We start from the raw sequence: 22,638 nt of genomic DNA on the forward strand, positions 1-22,638 counted from the left end.
ACTATATAACCCTGGACAAGTCACTTAATTTCTATTTGCCTCATTTTCCTTTCTTTACCTTCCAGGGTTGTCATGAGGATCAAATGAGATAATTGTAAAGCAGTTAACACAATAACTGGCGTATAGTAAATGCCAGGTAAATGGTTGCTATTATCACTATTATTATTATTATTATTATTATTATTATTATTATTATTATTATTATTATTATATCAAGAAATAGGCCAGAACAATGAGCAAACAAGAGAAACAGCAAAAATAATATCACTATTAATAATGATATGATAAAACAATATCATATCATTACTATGGTGACAGGGAATCTTAACACAACCCCAAAAGAAGAGAAGAATTAAAACATATCTACAATACAAGCCTAAAAGAAAAATGTAGTTTGAATAATGGTTCAAAATGAATTTTGGAAGAATTAAAAAAAATTTTAAAAGAATCACAAATTATTTTAAAAACAAAATGAGGATAAATAAAAAGAAGGAAAAGAAGGGAAGGCTAGGGAAGGATATAAAAAAGATAATGAAGATTTTTCCAAAAAGAGGTGCAAATTTTATTGAAGAAAAGAACTCTTTGAAAGTTAGAATTGGCAAAATAGAAGCTGCCTCCATGAAACATCAAGAAATAAGCCAAAAGACTGAAAAAGTGAGAAGTCTCCTTATAAAGAATAAATGACTGGGAAAACAAACAGAGGAGAGATTATTTATTCGTAAATGGATAACCTGAAGGTCATAAAAAAAGAAAAACAAAAAGTCTAGTCACCCTATTTCAGAAACCATAAGAGAAAACTTCCCAAATACCTTAGAACCATAGGACAAAGTAGAATTTGAAAGCATCTGACAGTCACTTTCTTTAGTTTTTTTTAATTTGTGGAATAAAACAGGTATTCTCATAACAAAGTATTATAAAAAAGCTGATTGCACATGAAAATGCAAATTAACTATGTACAGTTTTCTATTCTTTTAAAAATATAGTAAAGTTATCGTAATTTTTTCCCTTCCTCACATCAGAGATAACCAGCATTAGAAACAAATAGATATGTATATGGAAAATTTTTCTATACACACTTCTATTTACCTTTTTTCCTGCTCTGGTTGCAGATAGTGCCTTTCTTCATGTCTTTTATAGCTAATTTAGTTATTTGCTCTTTGTGGTGGCAAACCAAGAAATTACAGGAATGCTTATTAATTGGGGAATGGTTGAACAAGTTGTGGTATATGGTTGTGATAGAATACTACTGTGGTAGGAAATGATGAGCTCAAAGATCTTTAAAAAACATGGAAAGACTTGCACAAAATAATGGAGTGACAGTAATTTCCTGACAGAAACTACCAAATGTAAACTTTCAAGAATATGATGGTCAAAATACAGAGTAACAAAGGCAAGAGGAAAGGAAAAAAAAATGTTACAAGTTGTATCCAGAAAGAAAGAATTCAAGTTTCAAGGAACCAGTCAGGAAAAATACATGATGTAGCAGTCATCACAATAAAGGAGCAGAGAGTCCTGGATATCATATTCCAGAGGGCATGATGTAGACTTACAAGGAAGAATAATCTACCCTGTAAAATCAGGCAGAATTCTGTAGTGGGGTAAATGGATATTTATTGAAATAGAGAATTCAAAAGCATACCCAGTGAAGGAATGAGAAAAGCAGAAAATCTGACACAGAAACAGAGAATTGAAGAGAAGCATAAAAATAAAAATGAATGAGAAATCATAAAGAACTAAACAACGTTAAACCTCTTACATTCTTATTTTTTGTCTTCTTAAAATTTATTTTTAATTTTCAGCATTCACTTTTATAAGATTTTGAGCTCCAAATTTTTCTCCCCCCCATTCCTCCCCCCTCCCCAAGACATCTGATATACGCTATACATATACCGTCATTTAACATATTTCCACATTAGTCATGTTGGGAAAGAAGAATCAGAGAAAAATGGAAAAATAAGAGAAGGAAAAAAAATCAAAAACAAAAAAGAGAGAAAATAGTGTGCTTTGCTCTGCATTCAGACTCTATAGTTCTTTCTCAATGTGGGTAGCATTTTCCATTACGAGTCTTTTGAAATTGTCTTAGATTGCTGAGAAGAGCTAAGTCTAACAAAGCTGGTCATTGCACAATGCTCCTGTTATTGTATACAATTTTCTCCTGGTTCTGCTCTCCTCACTCAGCATCAGTTCACATGAATCTTAACAGGATTGTCTGAAATCTACCTGCTTTCATTTCTTATAAAAGAATAGCATTCCATTACATTCATATATCACAACTTGTTCAGGTGTATCTTGATTGATGAGCATCCCCTCAGTTTTCAATTCTTGATTATCACAAAAAAGAGCTACTATAAATATTTTTGTACATGTGAGGTCCATTTTCCTTTTTCATGATCTCTTTGGGATACAGATCTAGTAGTGGTATTGCTGGATCAAAGGATAAACCCTTTGGATATAGTTCCAAATTGCTCTCCATAATATTTGGATCAGTTCACAACTCCAAGAACAAATGCATTATGTTCTAATTTTTCCACATCTTCTTCAATATATATAATTTTCCTGCTTTGTCATGTTAACGTATCTGTTAGTTATGATGGGGTACTTCAAAGTTGTTTTAATTCATATTTCTGTAATCAATGGTGATTTAAAGCATTTTTCATATGACTATAGATAGCTTTAATTTCTTCATCTGAAACTGCCTGTTCATATCATTTGAACCTTTTATATTCTTGGGAGGGGAGACTATACAGGTAGCAGTCCCCTGATAATTCTATCATGATTATTCCTATATCAAAGAAGGAGTCTACTTAGACAAGGTACCACATGTTTTGGTCATCTTGAAGGAAGAATGCAAAGGATGGGGAAGAGAAGAACACTGGGGAATGAAAGAAGGAAGAGAAAGAATGAGAAAATAATCTTGTAGATGAGAAAACACACAAACATATATTTATATACATATATATTTACATGCCCATATACATATACACCATTTTGGCAGATGGGACAAACCAGATTTAAGGTAACCAAGGGGTCTCAAACCCATTGGTAAGTTAGGGGGGTATCTACCTCAAGCATGTGAAGACTTCCTCTGGTGGAATGGACAGATTAGAACAATCTGTTCAGATGGACATGAAGGCAGTTGAAGCAGGTGATACTGAGTGCTTAGAGTTTGGTTAGACACCAAAGATGCCAATGTCATGTACTGAATCTTGAGCCATTGTCAGTCATCCTGATTCTGTTCTGCCACTGAACTATGATGACTCTGGAGGAGAGAGTAAGGCTGACGACTTCATGCAACTCTGCCTCACTTAAATCCAATTTATGCATGAATCAAAATACATCACCCATATCATTTTACTGTTATACCTCAAAGTCCTGTGATGACAGGCAAGTGATGAAGCAGAAGACGCTGATACACTGGGAACTGTAGTCACAACCCTGCACACATGCGGCCCAGGTCATAAGGTCATTTCTCACTGCAAGCAGCAGTGGAATTCAGCAGCCCCCTGAGTGTCTGAGCAGCCTGTTACAGATCGCACTGCTCACCTCCTGGTGTGAGGAAGGGGGCTTGAAAAGGTGCCCTAAAAATTGTCTGTTTACCCAACACAGGCCTGATTAACGCATCAGGTGAGGAATCCCATTGTGCATTCAAAACACAAAATGTACAAAAATATCTGCAAAGATGATTCCACTCATCATCAGCACATGAAACTTGCACATACTTATAGACAACACAAAATCCAGTAGACCTGAAAGAACTGCTCTTGAACACTTGTGCATTATATGACCTCATCATCAACACTGTTTTCTATTTACCTAAATGCAATAAAACTTCATGGATGCATGCTCACAGCAAATATTGGCACCTAATATACTGTGCTACTGCAAGGAGAAAAGATAGGCAAGATGTGAGAGTGATGAAGGAAATGTGTGGTGCAGAGTGCTAGACTGATCATAGACTTCTCATTACCAAACTAAAATTTCCCATTCATCAAAAATTCTGCCCCCAGGCAAAATGACTACCAGAAGAATTAATGTCAACAAATTAGACCTCTACTCTGGGTGGAAACAGTTTGTTGCTAAATTGAAGGGAAAGTTGAGCCAACATACAACTGGCAACAATGGAGCAGAAAAGGAGTGGGCAGCTTTCAGAGATTTGGTGCACAGTACTGCATTTGCTGGTCAAAACACCCTCAAGCACGAAGACTGGGTTGATGAAAATGAAAGGGAAATTCAGAAATGAAAAACAAGAACTCCACAGCGTATACCACCAGGATAGTTCATCCATCTCTAAGAAGGAAGAGTTTAATTCCACCAAAAGTAAAATATAAACAAAGCTTAGAGAGATGCAGGATTCCTGGCTCAATAAGAAGGTAGATGAAATTCAGCTTTATGGTGATAGTAACAGTCCAATGCACTTTTATGACTCTCTGGAATTTATGGACCAAAAATCTATGGTGCATCACAACTACTCAGTGCTGATGGAGTCACATTGATTAGTGATAAGGACATAATCCTAGGGAGATGAACTGAACACTTCCATAGTGTTCTCAACAGACTGTCATCAATCAATGTTGAGGCCATTGACTGTTTTCCTCAAGTTGAAGTGAATCCCTCCTTAGCTGAAATTCCAACTGAAGAAAAGGTTTTGAGGGCCATTAGGCAACTTTCTTTTTTTTTCCCATTTATTTATTTATTTTTAAATTTAAATTTTCATTTTTAACACAGTTTATAATAGATAAAACAATTCAAACTTTTGGTCAGGTGATACTTCTTTTTAAAGCATGTACAAAATGGACCACAAAATATTTTTTTAAACATTAACCATCTGAGACACAAGTAATACTTATGTTGCTAACTTCACAAGCTCTTGACCTAATTGTCTCCACAGTAATACTAAGAATTAAAGGACCCTAACTTATTTTTGTTGGTCTAAAGTCCTATGCCTGATAGCTTAATTTTAGACTTAACCTCACATGTTCCCCTACCAATAATCAATAATTTAATAGATCTGGCATTAACCTTACAAACCTTTTGACTATAGGAAATTGCCACCAAGAATAGGGACATTGTAGGGATGCAATATCTCCCCAACTTCATGGCAGTTCCAGGCAAGATTAGATTGTCCACTTACATTCAGTCAGGCTTAGAGTCTGCCAGGTGTCAGTGGGGAAAGTGAGTCAGGAGAATGCTACCTCAGCCCAGGCTGAACAGCCGCTCTCCCACCCTTCCCATGAGATCACCTTTTGCAGTTCATACCACCATCTCACTGGCTTACTGGCATCATGGATAGGAGGCTCAGACCACCTTTGTTGCTATTTATACCTGGAGTTAGACTCAGAAGAACGGTCACTTAATAGTCCCATAGCACCTAAAAATGGTAAGTTCCAAGAAGCATGTTTCAAATATGATTATAATTTCACTTTGGCTAAGGAACATCTTCTGAGGCAAATCTTAAGTAGCTTACATGCCTTTCTATACATGTTCTATTTCCTGATTAAATAGCAATCATAAAATCAAATTTACCACTATAACATTAACTTTTCCATTAATGCCAAATTTTACCAGAGGCTGCCTTCTTCTAGGAAATTTAGACTGAAATTTTTTTCCCCAAACTAAAGATGTCATTGATTTATTCTCAGTAATTAAATCAGTCAATTGTTTTAATAGTAATTGCTTTTACCTCACTTTGTAACATGTTCAGTTTTTCTCCCCATCACTCCCCTCCCCCGGCTTCCTAATACCTTGCATTCTGATTGCTCCTTTCCTCAATGCACCCTCCCTTCAATGGCACCCCAACCTTCCCTTATCCCCATCTTCTCTCTTCTCTTGTAGGGCAAGATAAATTTCTATACCCCATTCCCTGTATTTCTTATTTCCTGATTATATGCAATAAAAATCCTCAACATTTGTTTCTAATACTTTGAATTCCAACTTCTCTCCCTCTCCTGCTCTCTCCCCAGCCCCCCCGAGAAGGCAAACAATTCAATACAGACAAAATATGTTTTGTTTTGCAAAAGACTTCCATAATAATCATGCTGTGTAATACTAATTATATTGCCCTCTGTCCTACTCTATCCCCCTTTATTTTGTCCCCCACAATTGACCTTGTCCCTTCTCAAAAGTGATTATTTGTAGTGACTCCCTTCTCCCATTTGTTCTTCTTTTTAACATTCCCCTCACCCCACTTGCTGCCTCCTCTCCTACTTTCCTGTGGTGTGATATAAATTTTCATATCAAATTAAGTAAGCATGTTATTCCCTCCATCAGCCGCATGTGGAGAGAGTAGCTTCATTTTTCCTCTCTCCCCTTCTCCCTTTTCTCCTCCATTGAACAAGATATTCTTTATCTCTTTTATGAGTTACAGCCTGTCCCGTTCCATTTCTCCCTTTCTCTTCTTGGTATTTTCCTCCTTCACCCCTTAATTTTTGTTTTATTTCATTTTTTGTGTGTGGATATCATCTATTCTGATTCAACACACCCTGTACACTCTATCTATCTATCTATCTATCTATCTATCTATCTATCTATCTATCTATCTATCTATCTATCTATCTATCTATCTATCTATCTATCTTTCTTTCTATCTATCTATCTATCTATCTATCTATCTATCTATCTATCTATCTATCTATCTATCTGTCTATATATGTGTGTGTGTGTGTATGTACAATCTCTCCACTACCCAAATGCTGAGAAAAGATTCAAAAGTTATAAATATTTTCTTTCCATGTAGTAGTGTAAACAGTTCAGCTTTAGAGAATATTTTATGATTTTTCTTTCCTGTTTACATTTTCATGCTTCTCTTGTTTCTTGTCTTGGGAAATCAAATTTTCTATACAGATCTGGTCTTTTCTTCAATATGAATGACTGAAAGTCCTCTATATCATTGAATGACCATTTATTCCCTTGAAGTATTACACTCAGATTTGCTGGGTAGGTGATTCTTGGTTTCAATCCCAGTTCTTTTGACCTCTGAAATATCCCATTCCAAGCCCTTTGATCCCTTAATGTTGAAGCTGCCAGATCCTGTGTTATCCTAATTGCATTTCCACAATACTCAAATTGTTTCTTTCTAGCTGCTTGCAGCACGTTCTCCTTGATCTGGGAACTCTGAAATTTGGCCACAATATTCCTAGGAGTTTCTGTGTTCAGGTCTCTTTCAGGAGGTGATTGGTGGATTCTTTCAATATTTATTTTGCCCTTTTATTCTAGAACATCAGGGCAGTTTTCCTTGATAATTTCATGGAAGATAACATCCAGGCTCTTTTTTTGATCATGGCTTTCAGGTTGTCTCATAATTTTTAAATTGTCTCTCCTGCATCTATTTTCCAGGTCAGTTGTTTTTCCGATGAGATGTTTCACATTACCCTCAGTGTTTTTCAAATTTTTGGTTTGGTTTACTAACTGCTTGGTTTAACTCATAGTCATTCATTTCCCAGAACTCAATTCTATCTTTCAATAAATTATTTTGTTCAGTGAGCTTTGGAACCTTCTTCTCCATTTAACTAATTCTGCTTTTTAAAATGTCCTTCTTCTCATTGGGTTTTTGGACCACTTTTTCCACATGAGTCAGCTTCTTTTTAAAGCTGTCATTTTCCTCATCATTTTTTTGGTTCTCCTTTAGTAAGCTGCTAAAGTAAGCTCTTCTATTGTCTGAGCCCAGTTTAAGTTCCCTTTGGAGGCCCTGGAGGCAGAGGCCTTGACTTCCTCTGACAGTATGCCTTGTTCTTCCTCATCTGAAAGGATGGGAGGAGATACCTGTTCCCCAAGAAAGTAACCTTCTATGGTCTTATTTTTTCCCCCTTTTTTGGACATTTCCCTAGCCAGTTACTTGACTTCTGAGTTTCCTCTGCACAACTACCTGGCCTCCAGTTCTGCCAAGCCAGCACTGGGAACTGAGATTCAGATGAGCTGCTCCAAAGCTTCAGGAGCTTTAGACCCTGGGTCAGGGCTGCTATTCAGTATGAGATTAAGATCAGTTGCTCAGAAGAGGGCAGGGCTACCACACAAGTCTCAGTTCCCTCAGGGGGTTTACGATGAGATCTTCAAAAATGGGTGCAGGCTACTGCCTGCTTTGGGAGCTCTGTCTGCTGCTGCCTCTACTACTGCTGCCACCTGAGGAGGCCCGAGTTATGGGAACACTCTGCTCCCTTCTTGGGCAGCTGAAAAGACCCTCTCACTGACCTTTGGCACCTGTGAGTTGAGGGATCTGTGCTGCAGCTGGAGATTCTGTCCTTGAAGCCTGCTTGGATCTGCTCCTCTTCATGCAGTGTGGCCCAGGCTGGATTGGGCTCTGCTCTGTTTCTGGTGCACAACAGAACTTTCCCATCTGTCTTTCAGGTCACTCTGGGATAGAAATCTTCTCCATTCCTTTGTTCTGTGACTTCTGCTACTCTAGAATTTGTTGAGAGTTCTTCTTTGCAGGTATTTTATGTGCTGTGGGGTAAGAGCTAGCTTATGTACGTCTCTCTACTCCATTATCTTGGCTCCACCTCCCATTAGGCTCCTTTCATGTGGCAAGGCACCTGGTGCTGATTCTATTCCAGCTGAGATTTACAAGGTAGGAGGACCAATGCTCATATAGAAGCTGACCGAAATTTTCTAGGTTATATGGCAAGAGGAGGTTATCTCCCAAGACTTCAAGGAGGCCTCCGTTGTCCATCTCTATAAAGGTAAATGAAATAGATTGTCCTGTGAAAATCACAGGGGGATCTTTCTCTTAATCATTGGTGAAAAGATTGTTGCTAGAGTACCCCTTAACAGACTGATCCTGAGAGCCAGTGTGGCTTCAAAAAGAGCCAAGGAACAGTTGATATGGTGTTGTGCTGCTTGACAATCCAGGACAAATGCAAGGAGCAGAACAGAGGTCTGTACACAAACAGAGGTTTATAGATCTGACTAATGTCTTTGATACTGTTAGTCATGAGGGCTTATAGAAAATTATGTCACAATTTTGTTGCCCAGAGAAGTTCATCACTATTGCAGTCAATTTCATGATGGCATGTTTGTTTGCATTCTGGGTAGTGGACAATGCTCCCATGCCTTCCCAGACAGCAAAACAGGCTGTGTGCTTACTCTCACACTTCTTATGCTTTCAATGAGAATGAACATGATACCAGGTCGGCTACCATAATGATGGGAAATTTTTCAATTTGAAAAGGCTACAAAACAAGACAAAAAAAGAGGGAATATTGGTACATGATTTTCTGTTTGCAGATGATTGTGCACTCAATGCAACCTCTGAGGTTGATATGCAATAAAGCAGGGATCAAATCTCTGCTTCCTGTGTTTCCTGTGCTAATTTTACCCTAATAATTAACATCATGAAAACACAGGTTCTCCATCAGTTACCATCACACCATCCATCCATACATACCACTGGTTACAATAAATGGAGAAGTTTTGAATGCTGTAGATAAGTTCACTTTACTGGGTAATATACTTTCCAGGGATGTACACATTGATGGTGAGGTTGATACACACATTGCCAGAGCTAGCTCAGTGTTTGAGATACTCTGAAGAAAAGTATCTAAGAGAAAATGTATTAGGCTGACTATCAAACTGAAGGTCTACAGAGCCATTTTGCTGCCCTCATTGTGGTCTGCCTGTGAAACATGGACAGTGTGTCAGTGTCATGCCAGGAAAATGAGTCACTCCCATTTGAACTGTCTCAGGAAGATTCTGAAGATCACCTGGCAGGATAAAATACCATACACTAAGGTCTTTGCTCAAACTAAAATGCCAAGCATTCAAATGATGCTTCAGAGAGAACTACGCTGATGGGTTGGCCATGTTGTTCAAATGCAAAATGTATGCTTGCCAAAAAGACTATTTTATGGAGAACTCTCATGGGGCAGGAGATCACATGGTGGTCAGAAGAGATACAAAGACATTCTTAATATCTCTCTTAAGAACTTTAGATCTGATTGAGTGACATGGGAGACACTGGCACAGGACTACTCAGCATGGTGTGCCCACACCAGAAAGGGTGCTATGCTCTATAAGCAAAGCAGAATTGAGACAGCACAAAGGAAATGTAGGATGTGCAAATTTGGTGTATCTGCCCCAAATGCTCACACTGACTATCTGCCCAATCTGTGGTAGAACATTCTGAAATCATTGGTCTGCTCAGCCACGGTCTGACACACTGAAACTTGACTTTATCATGGTGATACAATTTTTGTCCTCTTTGAAAATGAAGGACAACAATCAACTGATCCAGTAGACCTGAAAGAAACAAATATATGTTAAGTATATGTATGTATACATACAAACATAGCAGGTCTATAAAATAATGAGAGAGCAACAAAAGGGATGAAGTGAGCAACCCCTGAACATAATTCCCATCTGAGCTGTTCAAAGAAAGGAAGAAGAATACACATATGTACAAATGAGTACAGAAGTATATCTTATGTAAAAGCAAAATAGGAAGGAAAGGGACTATTGGAAAGTCAGGGTGGTAGGGAGCAGGGAGTAAAGGGAAGGTGATTTAAGGAAGGATTTTGTCAGAATCAAAACAAACTCTTAAAGAGTAGGTAGGGGAAAGAAGATAAAAAGTATCAATCAATCAATAAACATTTATTAAACTCCTACTATGTACTTGGCACATATATATATATATATATATATATATATATATATATATATATATATATATATATATATATATATATATATATATATATATATATATATATATATATATATATATATGCCAAATATCAGAGCATCTAAATTCTTAAAAGTAAACATGATAGTAAAACTTTAATAATGGAGGATCTTAATTTACTACTTTTGTACCTAGAAAAATCTAACCCAAAATAATTTAGAAAAACAAATGAATATCTTAATAGAAATTTCAGAAAAAGTAGATATCATAGCCTTTGGGACAATAGTGAATGAGAATAGATAGGTGTATATCTATTTATTAGCTGTGCATGGCACATTCACAAAAAATTGACCATGTTTTGTGCCATAAAAATCCCACAATGAAATATAAAAAAGATGAGTTATTAATTGCTTTTTAACTAATAACACAATAAAATCACATTCAATAAAGTCCTTGAAGCAAAGATAAAAAAGTTGAAAATTAAATGACTTAATTTTAATGAATGAGTCAAAAAACAAATCACAAAATCAATATTTTCATTAGCAATGAGAAAACATTTCAAATTTGTGGAATGCAGCCAAAGCAGTACTTAGAGGAAAAGTTATATCTCTATAGACTTTCATCAGGAAAAGAGAAAAATAATAGTTCAGCAAGTTAGGTATGTAACAACGACAACAAAACCCTAGAAAACCACAATACAACAAAAATGTCCAACTGAATATTTTTAAAAATGCTGAAAATCAAAAGCAAGCTGAACAAATTTGAAAGGAAAAAAGTTATTGAATTATAGATAAAATTACAACCTTTATAGATTTTTTAAAAAGTAGGCTATTAGGTAAAAGAAAGAAAATCAAATTACCATTATCAAAATGACAAAGACAAATTTTTATTCAACAAATAGGAGGTTAAAGCAATTATTCTAAGTTATTTCATACAACTATATGCTATTAAAACTGATAATCTAAATGAAATGGTTGAAAAGCTAAAACAATAGAAATTGCTCACATTAACAGAAGAAAGGGTTCTTAAATAAACCTATCTAGGAAAAAGTTATCTGGAGTAAGCCATAAAATATCTCCTTTATTGGGATGTTGTGGAGAAGCAGAACCAGATAAATTTACAAGAGAATTTTATCAAACCCTTAAAGAACATTTAATTCCAATACTACATAAAGTGTTTGGGAAAATATAGGAAAATAATTGTATCTACAATATGTATTATATGATGCAAATATGGTCATGATAAACAAAGGAGAATCAAAACAGAAAAAAAACTGTGGACAAATATTCTTAAAGAATATTAATGCAAAAATTTTCATTAAATAGCAGTTCATCTTCAGCAATTTATGACAAACATCATACAATAGGATCAGGCTGGATTTATACTAGAAATTTAGGACTGGCTCAATAGTAGTAAAATTATACAGATACATGCACATATATATGTTTGTGTGTGCATACACACACATATTAATAACCAGGAAAAATCATGTGATGCTGTTCCACAGATAATACACAGGAGGCACTGGAATTTTTGTTCTCCAGCCTCTAAAAGGTTTACTTTTGATCTGGTTAGCCATGTAGACAGTTTCAGAGGTGTTAATAAGCACCTTTAGTCTAGTGTCATCTTTTCAAAGGGTTGTGTCACAATCAGCTCCTACAGCATTCCCTAATCACTTTTCTCATAGGGGCTGTCAGGAAGGCATAGGAAACCATCCCCATATTTCATTGGGGTCAATCAAAACTGGTACAGCTTGTGCACACCCCTAAATCCCTTCAAGTCTCAATGGAAGCCAGTTGAGGCACCCATAGATTCCCCTATGGATTCCCCATGAATTCCCCTATAGATTTCCCATGGATTTTCCCCACTCATTGACAAGAGCCTACTTGCTTCATAGGGCATCAGACAAAGAAGGCATATTGTCAGCAATGGTTTCACAGGTTAACTTTAACAGTATTGTAATTCTGGGCAAGTGTAGTAAATATCACATTTTGTCACCCCTTATCTTATGGCACAGCTTCAGTAGGACTCTCTGTCACTCTGATTCTGGGAATTGCTATCTAGAATCCTTGAGACTATTCTAGAAGTTATTATCAAACACCTGGAAAGGAGACATTGCCATGGACACGGATTCTGAGAAACTAAGCTCTGAAAGGATAAAACAAAATCCTCCTTATACACAGATGCATAAAAATTATTTAACAAAATACACAACCAATTATTGTTAAAACAGCAGCAACAAGAACTAGAAAGCAAAGGAAAAAGTGGAGCTTTCCTTAAAACAATTACTTGCCTCTATTTAAAACAAAGATTACTTGTAATGGAGAAAAACTACATATCTTTCCAATTAGATATGTGGTAACCCAAGGGAATGCGGCCTGTCCTAGGTTCCAGTCAACCTTGTCCCGGGAGCCCTTAGAGGCAGGGACAGCTCTACACTCCTCCTCAGCCTGAAGAAGCTACAGAAGCTGAGACCTTCCTCCCTTTACCCAAATGAATTTGGACCCCAGTTCTTTGAGTGGAGAATGATGGAATCCTAGTAAAACTGCACCCAGCTCCAATATCCTGACTTCCTCATAAGCCTCACTGAATAGGAGGCCCACTGTGTCCAGCTAACCTAACCACTGCCCTCAGATCGAGTTCACATACTTGAACAGGTATGTTCTTGTCCTCAACCCCAGTCATATCATTCATTGCCCTAGACAGGAACACAATACCTAACTATTCATCTTGACCATACAGGACCACAATAGCTATCCAATTGGAGGGTGTAATAACCACAGACCCATAGAAAGGCCCCCTCCCATTTTACCTAATCCTTTCCTCATGAAATCACAACAGAGTTTAAACTGCAACACAAGGATATACATTATCCCATTACTGTTCAACAATATTGTACTGGAAATATTAGCTATAAGACAAGAAAAATAAAATTGAAGAAACAAAAATTGCCAAAGACGGAACAAAACTATCACTCTTTGCAGATGATATGACAGTTTTCTTACAGAAATCTAGAGGGAGTAATAACGATAACTTGAACAAAGTTGCATGTTATAAAATAAACCCCCATAAATCCCCAACATTTCTGCATATTAAAAACAAAACTTGGCAAGAAGAAATAGAGAGTGAAAGTCCTTAGAAACTAATTTACATTACCTGCAGCCTTCTGTGCCCCCAGCCCAAACTGCATTTGTAATCCCGGTAGGACTGGGGGCCTCACCAGTGCTTCCTGAGCCCCTGAGGAGGTAGCCAGGCACAATTGTGGTTGCCTAGGGACGAGAACCCTGGAAACCCTGGTTCCTCCTTTACCTCCCATAACCCATTCTCCACCCCCAGCCTCAGCAACTGGAGGGCCTGGGTCACCTCCTCAACTCTGTCACCCAGCTGCCTCCTGCTCCTCTCAGTGGGCCAGGGGCTCCATCTCCAGTGAGGCCACACCTTGCACTTCCCACTGCCCATTCAAGATGACAGAGAAGGGCATCTGCCCTAGAAACTCACTGAAATTCCTGGAGGGGAACCGTACCCGAGCAAGTAGCACAGCAGCTGAGAAAGTTAGGGAAGGCAAATGGGCACAGGACTCTGTGGCGATTGAACAACACTTCAACAAAATGGGGAAAATAAATTCATTCAGTGGGATCTCTCGCAGTCATCTCCCTATGACATACATCCCACATGAGAATGTAAATCACTGGAATTTTGTATCAGATTCCTTCACTCTTGAAAATAAAAACCTCCCACCTACCAGGAAGAGCACAGCAGGTGGCAAGCTGAAAAAGGTTCATTTGGAAATTCCACTAGAACAACTGAAAGAATTTTGTTTATTAGAAAACTCACAAAAAAGATCGCAGAAGGAGAGTAAACAAGAGAAGTTTCAGTTCTGCAACTACCCTCTTAATGAAGCATTAGTTATGCAGAACAGGGATTTTAAAAAATCTCCCATGGAAACTGGCTTTAATGTAAATAATCGTCTAAGGTTCACTCTGAACCATTCACTACCATGTGGTTCCTCAGTTGGCAGACAAACTGGTTCTTATCCTGGTCCTCAAAGAGAGATGTCATTAAGTCTTCACTGGCCTAATGCTGATGGAGACTTTTGTAAATTCAAAAATGAGCCTCAGAGTAACTCATGTTCAGCTACAGAATGTAATAATGAAGAAATCTTATTCTCTTCAACTTGGAATGCAAAATGTGGGAACAACAGCATGGAAGAAAATCCAATTGATAAAAGTGATTTACCACAGGATGAAATCATAAATGATGCATTGTTAACTTACTTTAAAAAAGTGGACCTGAACTTAAAACCAGAAGTAATAGATGACGTTGAAGATCCTTTCTCAGAACAGCCAAATCAGGTATTTTCATATCCTGATTTTCTCCCACACCCTTATAATACCCTAGACCTTCATAAACTGGCCCTTTCAAAATCTAAAAAATGGAAATTGGCATTAGATCATGTAGAAAGCTCCACTGAGCAATTGATAAATCGTTTATTGGAAATGGAAAGAATACAACATAAGACTATACAAAAGGAGAGGCCAAAAATACAAGTCAACTCTTCCACTCCTGCTTTGCCTGAATAATCCATTTCCTTCAAAGACAGATCCAAAAAGAAGCCATTAAGGTATCCTAAATCTTGGCTCTTCAGATAGCTTGCATAGATAAAAATCAGAGATTAAAAAAGGAGAGAAAAAAAGAAAAGCCTCTAGTTCTTGTAAATTTGTTAATACTTCAAAATGCAATGTTCTAGGCTACTATTTATCAGAAAGAAGCTCACCCACCATAATTAAACTCATTGTTCCTTGTGATGACTTTTAAATTCTCAAAGATTTCTCATTAAATCCAAGACAAGAAATTTCACCCAGATCTATTGCAAGGCCTTCCACTGCTCAAACAGCTCATCCACTGGTTAGAACAGTTTCAACAAGCCAAAGCCTTTGTACCAGTGTCATAGCTTTTTCTTTGTTTACCTAAGACGCAAGGGGAAAAAAGCAAACCATCATCCAGCAAAAAAAGAAACACTGTCCAAAAATACAGCTGTAAGTAGACTTTTATATTTAAAAGAGGAATTGTTCATCTCCTTTATTTACAGCTACTTGTGAAAAATGCTTTAACACTGACCAAAACTAACCCTTTTCCTGCGTGATTCTCATTGGATACAAATGTGGTACATCAGACTGGTTGAAATATGATTTATTATTACCTATTACAAGTGTATTGAAAGCAAAATAAAGTAAAATAAGATAAAATTACTTGAAGTGAAGTAAATTTTGTGTAAAATTATTGCTTTGTACTTTACATATAAATCTAAGAGAATTTATCATGGCATATTAGTAAACCTTTTGTGTTTTCATCAGAGAGAAAAAAATTCATTAGTTAAAATCCTAAAGACTGAACTTTTATTGTGCCTGTTTCCTAGTCTAATAATACCAAATACCAAAAAAGATAATTGATTTCAAATAAAATAACTATACACAGTATAAAATACTTGGGAGTCTACCTGCCAAGACATTCACAGGAAACACATGAACTACACTATTTACATAAATAAAGACAGATCAAAATATTTGAAGAAATATTAATTAGTTGTGGGTAGGCCTAATAAATGTAGTAAAATTATAATTCCACCTAAATTCATTTATTCAGTACCATAACTAGTAAATCATACTAACAAGAGATTACATTGTAAAGCTAGAAAAGAATAAAAACATTCATCTGGAGGAAGAAAAATTCAAAAATATCAAGAAATATTGATATCAAGTGAATGAATGTAAAGACAGAGGGAGGGAAGAAGGCCTAGCAGTGCAAGAGCTCAGACTGTAGTTCAGAGATACAATTGTCAAAACATTTTGGTACTGAGTAAGAAACAGAGAGGTTGATACGTGGAACAGATTAGATATACAATATATAGAAACAAATGATCATAGTAACTATTAACAAACCTGATGATCCCAGTGTTTGTGGCTAGAACTAACTATGTTTAAAATAAAAGACAAACAAACAAAAATTGATAAGAAAGTTGGAAACCAATCTGGCAAAAATTAGGGATAGAACAACATCTCATACCATCTACCAAGATAATCTCCAAAAGGAAATGTCATTTAGTCATAAAGAGTTTAGTAATAAGCAAATTAGAGGAGCATAGACGAAATTCTCTGTCTATGGATCTATAGATAGGGGAAGAATTCATGACAAAACAATAGAAAGATTAATAAAAAGTAAAATGGATGATTTTTAGTAAATAGAAAGTTTTAATAAAACTAAACCTAGAAGCTATATAAACTAAACAAACCAATAAACTAAACCAATAAAACTAAAACTAGAAGAGAAGCAAAAAAGTAGGGGGAAATGTGATAGTACAGAGGGACAGATATGCAAAGTAACTGAATGAAGGAAAGATACCAAAGGAATAGAAAAGCTTAAACCTCATTCAAATGTAACAAAACAACTTAATGAAAATCAGTAATTGCATACACATGTTTTTCCCTCCATCTTTATAACATTTTAATGAGATGAATCTGCTCTTTTATTGAGGGAATCTGCAATGAGGCCGTTCATAAGGAACAGAAAGACTCTTGTTAAATATATGCCATAGTAGACTACATATTCAAAATAATCCTATTAAATGAAGGATGTGTAAAATAAATATACTGCATTTTTTATTATTTGTTGCTTATAGAAAACAAAAAAAAAAAGAATAACAGTTGCTTACAAAAGGTTTGAGAAAATAAAATAAAGTGAGAAAATTATACTTCATTTGGCAATCAGAGTTCATTAGTTCTCTCTCTGGAGGTGTCCCGGGTCTGTCCCCGGGACCTTCGAGTGAGAATCTCCCTTCGGTGGGCACCGCTTCGGACGTCTCCGGACCTACCCCGGGGGACACGGCGGCAGGCAATAATCAGACAATGCGCAGGAGGTTCATAGCTTTATTGCATGGAGGAGTCCCACGAGCAGTTCAGGGCGTTGTCTTATATAGGGAGGTTCTTCCGGGCTGCCATCCTAACCCGCCCCGAGGGCGAGGCCTACCACCCGATTGGATCCAGCCCACCCGACCAATCCCGTGGGCTCACAACTCCTCTATGGGAGCCGTGTCTCCCTCGGATTGGTGGGCTGCCACTCCCGGGGAGGCCCCTATCCGCCCAGGCGCCTAGGACCGACCCCCGTCAACTCCCCCTTTTTGTTTTATTATAAGGACATCCGCCTTTACCTGCTCTAGGACCCTCTTCCAAAGTTTTATCGTGCAAGAAATAAGGCAGGGAAGCAGCACACACAAGAGTATTACTATCATAACCATTCCAGCAGCAACCCCAATGGTATGCAGAAATGTGGTAAAATCTAATCTGGAAATCCAGTCAGGAAATGTCCCATGTTGTTTCTCCAAGTCCCTCTTATATATCTCAGTTACATTCCTAATCTGTCTTACAATGTCATCTAGGTGCTCTATATAGATCTCTAGATTTCTGTGGTCCTGCAATCGCCGGATCGCATCATCCAGCTCCTGGCTGGCGTTCAGTCTGAGCGCCGTCATGCACAGGGGCCGTGCCAGCCCGACGTGACATGGGAGTCCCTCCAATATGGCGTTTACTCGGAGGAGTGTCGAGATCGCCTGTACAGCATCAGTCAGCGCACTGAGCTCTAGGGCTACCCGCCTGTTAATTTGCTGTTGCAGTGCCCATGCCCGAGCGGCCGTTGCCATGAAATCTGACAGGTCGGCAGCCATCATGTGGACCTGCCGCTGCATGGCAGAGATTTCCACCTGCTCTAAAAGGCTAGCCACTAACCCTACCATATCTATGGCGGATATTTCCAAGCCCCTCTTCTCCCTGACCATCACAGCCCTAAGGAAATCAGAGTCGGCAAATGCCTCATCGGACCCAACAGGGAGAAAGGTAACTGGGGGAATGGATAGAAGTATGACAAAGGTGGTATTGGAATGTACATCATTGGGCATCAAGGTGTTAGAGAGGGTCCCATTGGAGCAGGATACATTGTATTTGCCCCCTGTCTGAGTAATGTTCCCTTCCCTACAGATTAGAAACATATCAGTCCTTTTCAGGGTCTGGACTGCAAGGGAGAAACGATTGCAGTGTCCAGAGACCTGACCCTCGTGGCAGGTAAATCCTTTCTTCATGATGAGGTCCCACCATTGGGAGCGGATGGTGTCATTGTCCGTCAGCGGCCCACTATTGTCAGTCATGTGGGTGATGTTTCCAAAGGCCGCTGCCATTTTCCAGAGATGGCTTTGGATGACTACGCTCCCATTTCTCTCCAGGACGTGGGGCACTGGAGCTGCATAATACGGTCCTGGCGCTCCATCCATGAAGTAGATCTGCTGGGTGTCGTTCCACTGCTGTCCCATTACTGCATGCCCTGTGGAACAAACTTGCATACCAATGAACATATTGGGTATAGGCACGCAGGGGGGTAGAGGGGAGTAGGGGATCTTTCCACTGGGTAGAAAGCTAGATTGAAGCTGTCAGCAGCAGTGTCTGCGGTTGTGATGAGGGCTGCTTCCTCTCTGGGCAGCAAGGTTAAAGCTGTCAGCAGCAGGCTCAGGTGGTGTATGATCCTTCTCCGGGGTCTCCAGGCTCTCCGACATTGGTTCCCACTTATGGATCCTTCTAATGGGAATCCACGCATGACCTTTTCCTATGGAGACACAAACATACCCTGGACCCCATATTAGTATCTTATACGGACCTTTCCATTTCCCTGAGGCCATATCCTTTACCATGGCCCATGTGTCTTTATATCCAGCCTGGGTATTACTTTCCTTGCGGGGTTGTCTTGGAAAAGTCACAAAATGTCTCATAGCTGGAGTAGTATGTGCACTTTTTGAGACAGCTGTATCAAGCTCTGATTGTATTAGGCCTCTTGATCTTAGCTCTGATTGTATTAGGCCTCTTGATCTTAGCTCTGATTGTATTAGGCCTCTTGATCTTAGCTCTGATTGTATTAGGCGATCTCTATCTCCCCTTCTTTGTTTAGCGAGGATCGCCTTTAAGGTAAAATTGATAAGAATGCATAGTGGCTGGTTACTTTGGTATAGCAGCTGCCAGGAGCTTACAAATGCTTGATTAACATCTGTAAGGAACCTGAACTTTACTGATTTTTTCTTTATAACAAACACAGGAGCATTCCAGGGTGCTAATTGCTCCTTATCTGTCTCTTTTGGGGGGGCAGCGCTACAATGTCTCATGTCCTCCCAGGGGTAGAGCGGGAGCGGTAGCGCACCCTCCTCCCCCCAAGGGGGCTCCTTCTCCCCCGCCTCGGACCCGCATAGAGAGGGACCAATCTGTGTACTTATGGCTTGTTCTAAAGGAGGAGGTGAAGGCTGGAGTGCAGAGCTAACCGTGGCATATATAACAAAATCTCTGGAGCTCAGGAACTGAGGATCCTCTTTTTGGTAGGAAGCCATCTGCTGTCCTACTACCCTCCACTTATCATGATCCAAGCCTGTGTGAGCCAACCACGGGGAGACTGTTAGAATTTTCTGCACCCACTGTCTACAGTCCTTTATGTGTATTTTTATTCCCACCTGCTTACATATCTTGTACACTTGGCAGGCGAGAACTCCTGCATCCTCCAGTTCCATTCCCTTGGAAATCTGAGAGCCCATGTTTCCTCTAGATAGCCCTGACTATCTAGGTTGCCTGACTCTTCTACCCTTAACTGGGTAGGGTTATACTCACCTCACTCGGCGGGGGTTGCAGTCCCTGTTCGGGCTCCAGCTGTCCCAGGTCTGTCCCCGGAACCTTCGAGTGAGAATCTCCCTTCAGTGGGCACCGCTTCGGACGTCTCCGGACCTACCCCGGGGGACACGGCGGCAGGCAATAATCAGACAATGCGCAGGAGGTTCATAGCTTTATTGCATGGAGGAGTCCCACGAGCAGTTCAGGGCGTTGTCTTATTTAGGGAGGTTCTTCCGGGCTGCCATCCTAACCCGCCCCGAGGGCGAGGCCTACCACCCGATTGGATCCAGCCCACCCGACCAATCCCGTGGGCTCACAACTCCTCTATGGGAGCCGTGTCTCCCTCGGATTGGTGGGCTGCCACTCCCGGGGAGGCCCCTATCCGCCCAGGCGCCTAGGACTGACCCCCGTCATGGAGGGAGACAGATTTTTTCATCATGGGGGCTTTGGATTTATATTGGAACATTTTATTGATCAGAGTAGCCAAGAATTTCACAGCTGATCATCTTTATGGCATTGCTGTTAACTGCACACAGTGATCTCCTGGTTGTTCAAACTTCACTTTCCATCAGTTCGTATAGGTCTCAAAGTGTTCTTCTGAAGCCACACCCCCCCCCCAGCATTTCCCACAGAAAAAATTAGTAATCCATCTCAATCATATGTTATGTTACAACTTGTTCAGCCATTCTTAAACTAATGAGGATCCCCTCATTTTCCAACTCTTTGCCATGACAAAAAAGCTGATATAAATATTTTTGAACATAATAAGTCCTTTTCCTTTGACCTCTTTGGGATATAAACGTAGTAATGGTATTGGTAGGTCAAAGGGTATAAAGGGTATTTATAGTCCTTTGGTTCTAGTTACAAATTCTTCTCCAGAATAGTTGGACCAGTTCACAATTCCATCAGCAGTTCATTAGTGTACCTATGTATACCTCATCCCCTCCAGTACTTGTCATTTTTGATAGGTATGAAGTAGTAAGTACTTCATTTGTTTTGTTTTATTTTTTAAATTGTTTTCAATCATGTCTAAATCTTTGTGAGTCTATTTGTAATTTTCTTGGTAAAAATACTGGAGTCTTTTGGCATTTCCTTTTCTAGCTCATTTTACAGATGAGAAAGCTGAGGGAAACAGGGTTTAGTGACTTGCCCAGAGTAATCTACCGAACAAATGTCTAAAGCCAGATTTGAACTCATGAGAATGAGTCTTCCTGATTCCAGGCTGGACATTCTGTTCATTGCACTGCCCAACCACTCTCTGAATTGTTTTAATTTGGTTTTCTCTAGCCAATAATGATTTGAAGAATTTTTCTCTTTCCTGGTTTTGTGTTTAAATGCCAAATTTTCCCTTTAGCTCAGTTCTTTTCATCAGAAGTGCTTCAAAGTCTCCTATTTTATTAAATGTACATTTTTTTTCTGGAAGGACTTTACTCAGTTTGGTTAGACAAATGATTCTTGATTGTAATCCTAACTTCTTTGCCTTCCACAGAATCGTATTACAAGTCTTTTACTCCTTTTATGTGGAAACTCTTAGATCTTGTGTGATTCTGACTGTGGCTCCACAATATTTCGATTGTATCTTTCTGACTACTTGGAATATTTTTTTCCTTTATTGGAGAGTTCTGGAATTTGTCTACAATATTCCCAAGAATTTTCATTTTGGGATCTCTTTCAGGAGGTGATTGATGTATTCTTTCAATTTCTATTTTACCTTCTGGTTCAAGGATATCAGGGTAGTTTTCCTTGATAATTTCTTGAAATATGATGTATAGACTCTTTCTCATAGTAGTTTTCAGGTAGTCCAATAATCCTTAAATGATCTCTCCTTAATCTATTTTCCAGTACAGAGTTTTTTCTTTTTAAATATGTGTGTATACATATATATATATATATATAATATGTATATATATAATATATACACATATATGTGTGTATATACATATATATTATCCCCCCCATTACATGTTATAATAATTTTTTGACGTTTAAATTTTTTTGGTGTTTTGGATTCCAAATTCTAGCCCTTTCTCCTCTTCTCTCCCTCTTCTCTGGAATGGCAAGCAACCAGATAAAGGTTATACATTTGCAATTATATAAAATATTTCCATATTAGTCACTACAAAAAGATTTGAATAAAATAAAAAGATGAAAGAAAGAAAATTAAAAATAGAATCCTTCAGTCTGTATTCTGTAAATATCAGTTCTTTCTCTAGAAGCGGATATTATGCTTCATCATTTGTCCTTTGTGATTTTCTTGGGTCATTGTATTGCTGAAAATACCTAAGTCATTCACAATTCTTCACTGAGTAATACCGTTGTTACTGTGTGTAGCATTATCCT

General features: G+C 38.4%; 1 pseudogene across 1 annotated transcript; it reads left to right on the forward strand.

Moving 5' to 3' along the window:
• Window positions 1-13,910: 13,910 nt before the first annotated feature.
• On the forward strand, window positions 13,911-15,858 carry LOC140506845 (protein FAM217A pseudogene; annotated as a pseudogene). The gene has a single exon (XR_011968126.1). The product of XR_011968126.1 is annotated as a protein FAM217A pseudogene (transcript).
• Window positions 15,859-22,638: the final 6,780 nt, after the last annotated feature.

This window comes from Notamacropus eugenii, chromosome 5 (genome assembly GCF_028372415.1).
Source record: "Notamacropus eugenii isolate mMacEug1 chromosome 5, mMacEug1.pri_v2, whole genome shotgun sequence".
In the NCBI taxonomy this organism is placed as follows: Eukaryota; Metazoa; Chordata; class Mammalia; order Diprotodontia; family Macropodidae; genus Notamacropus; species Notamacropus eugenii.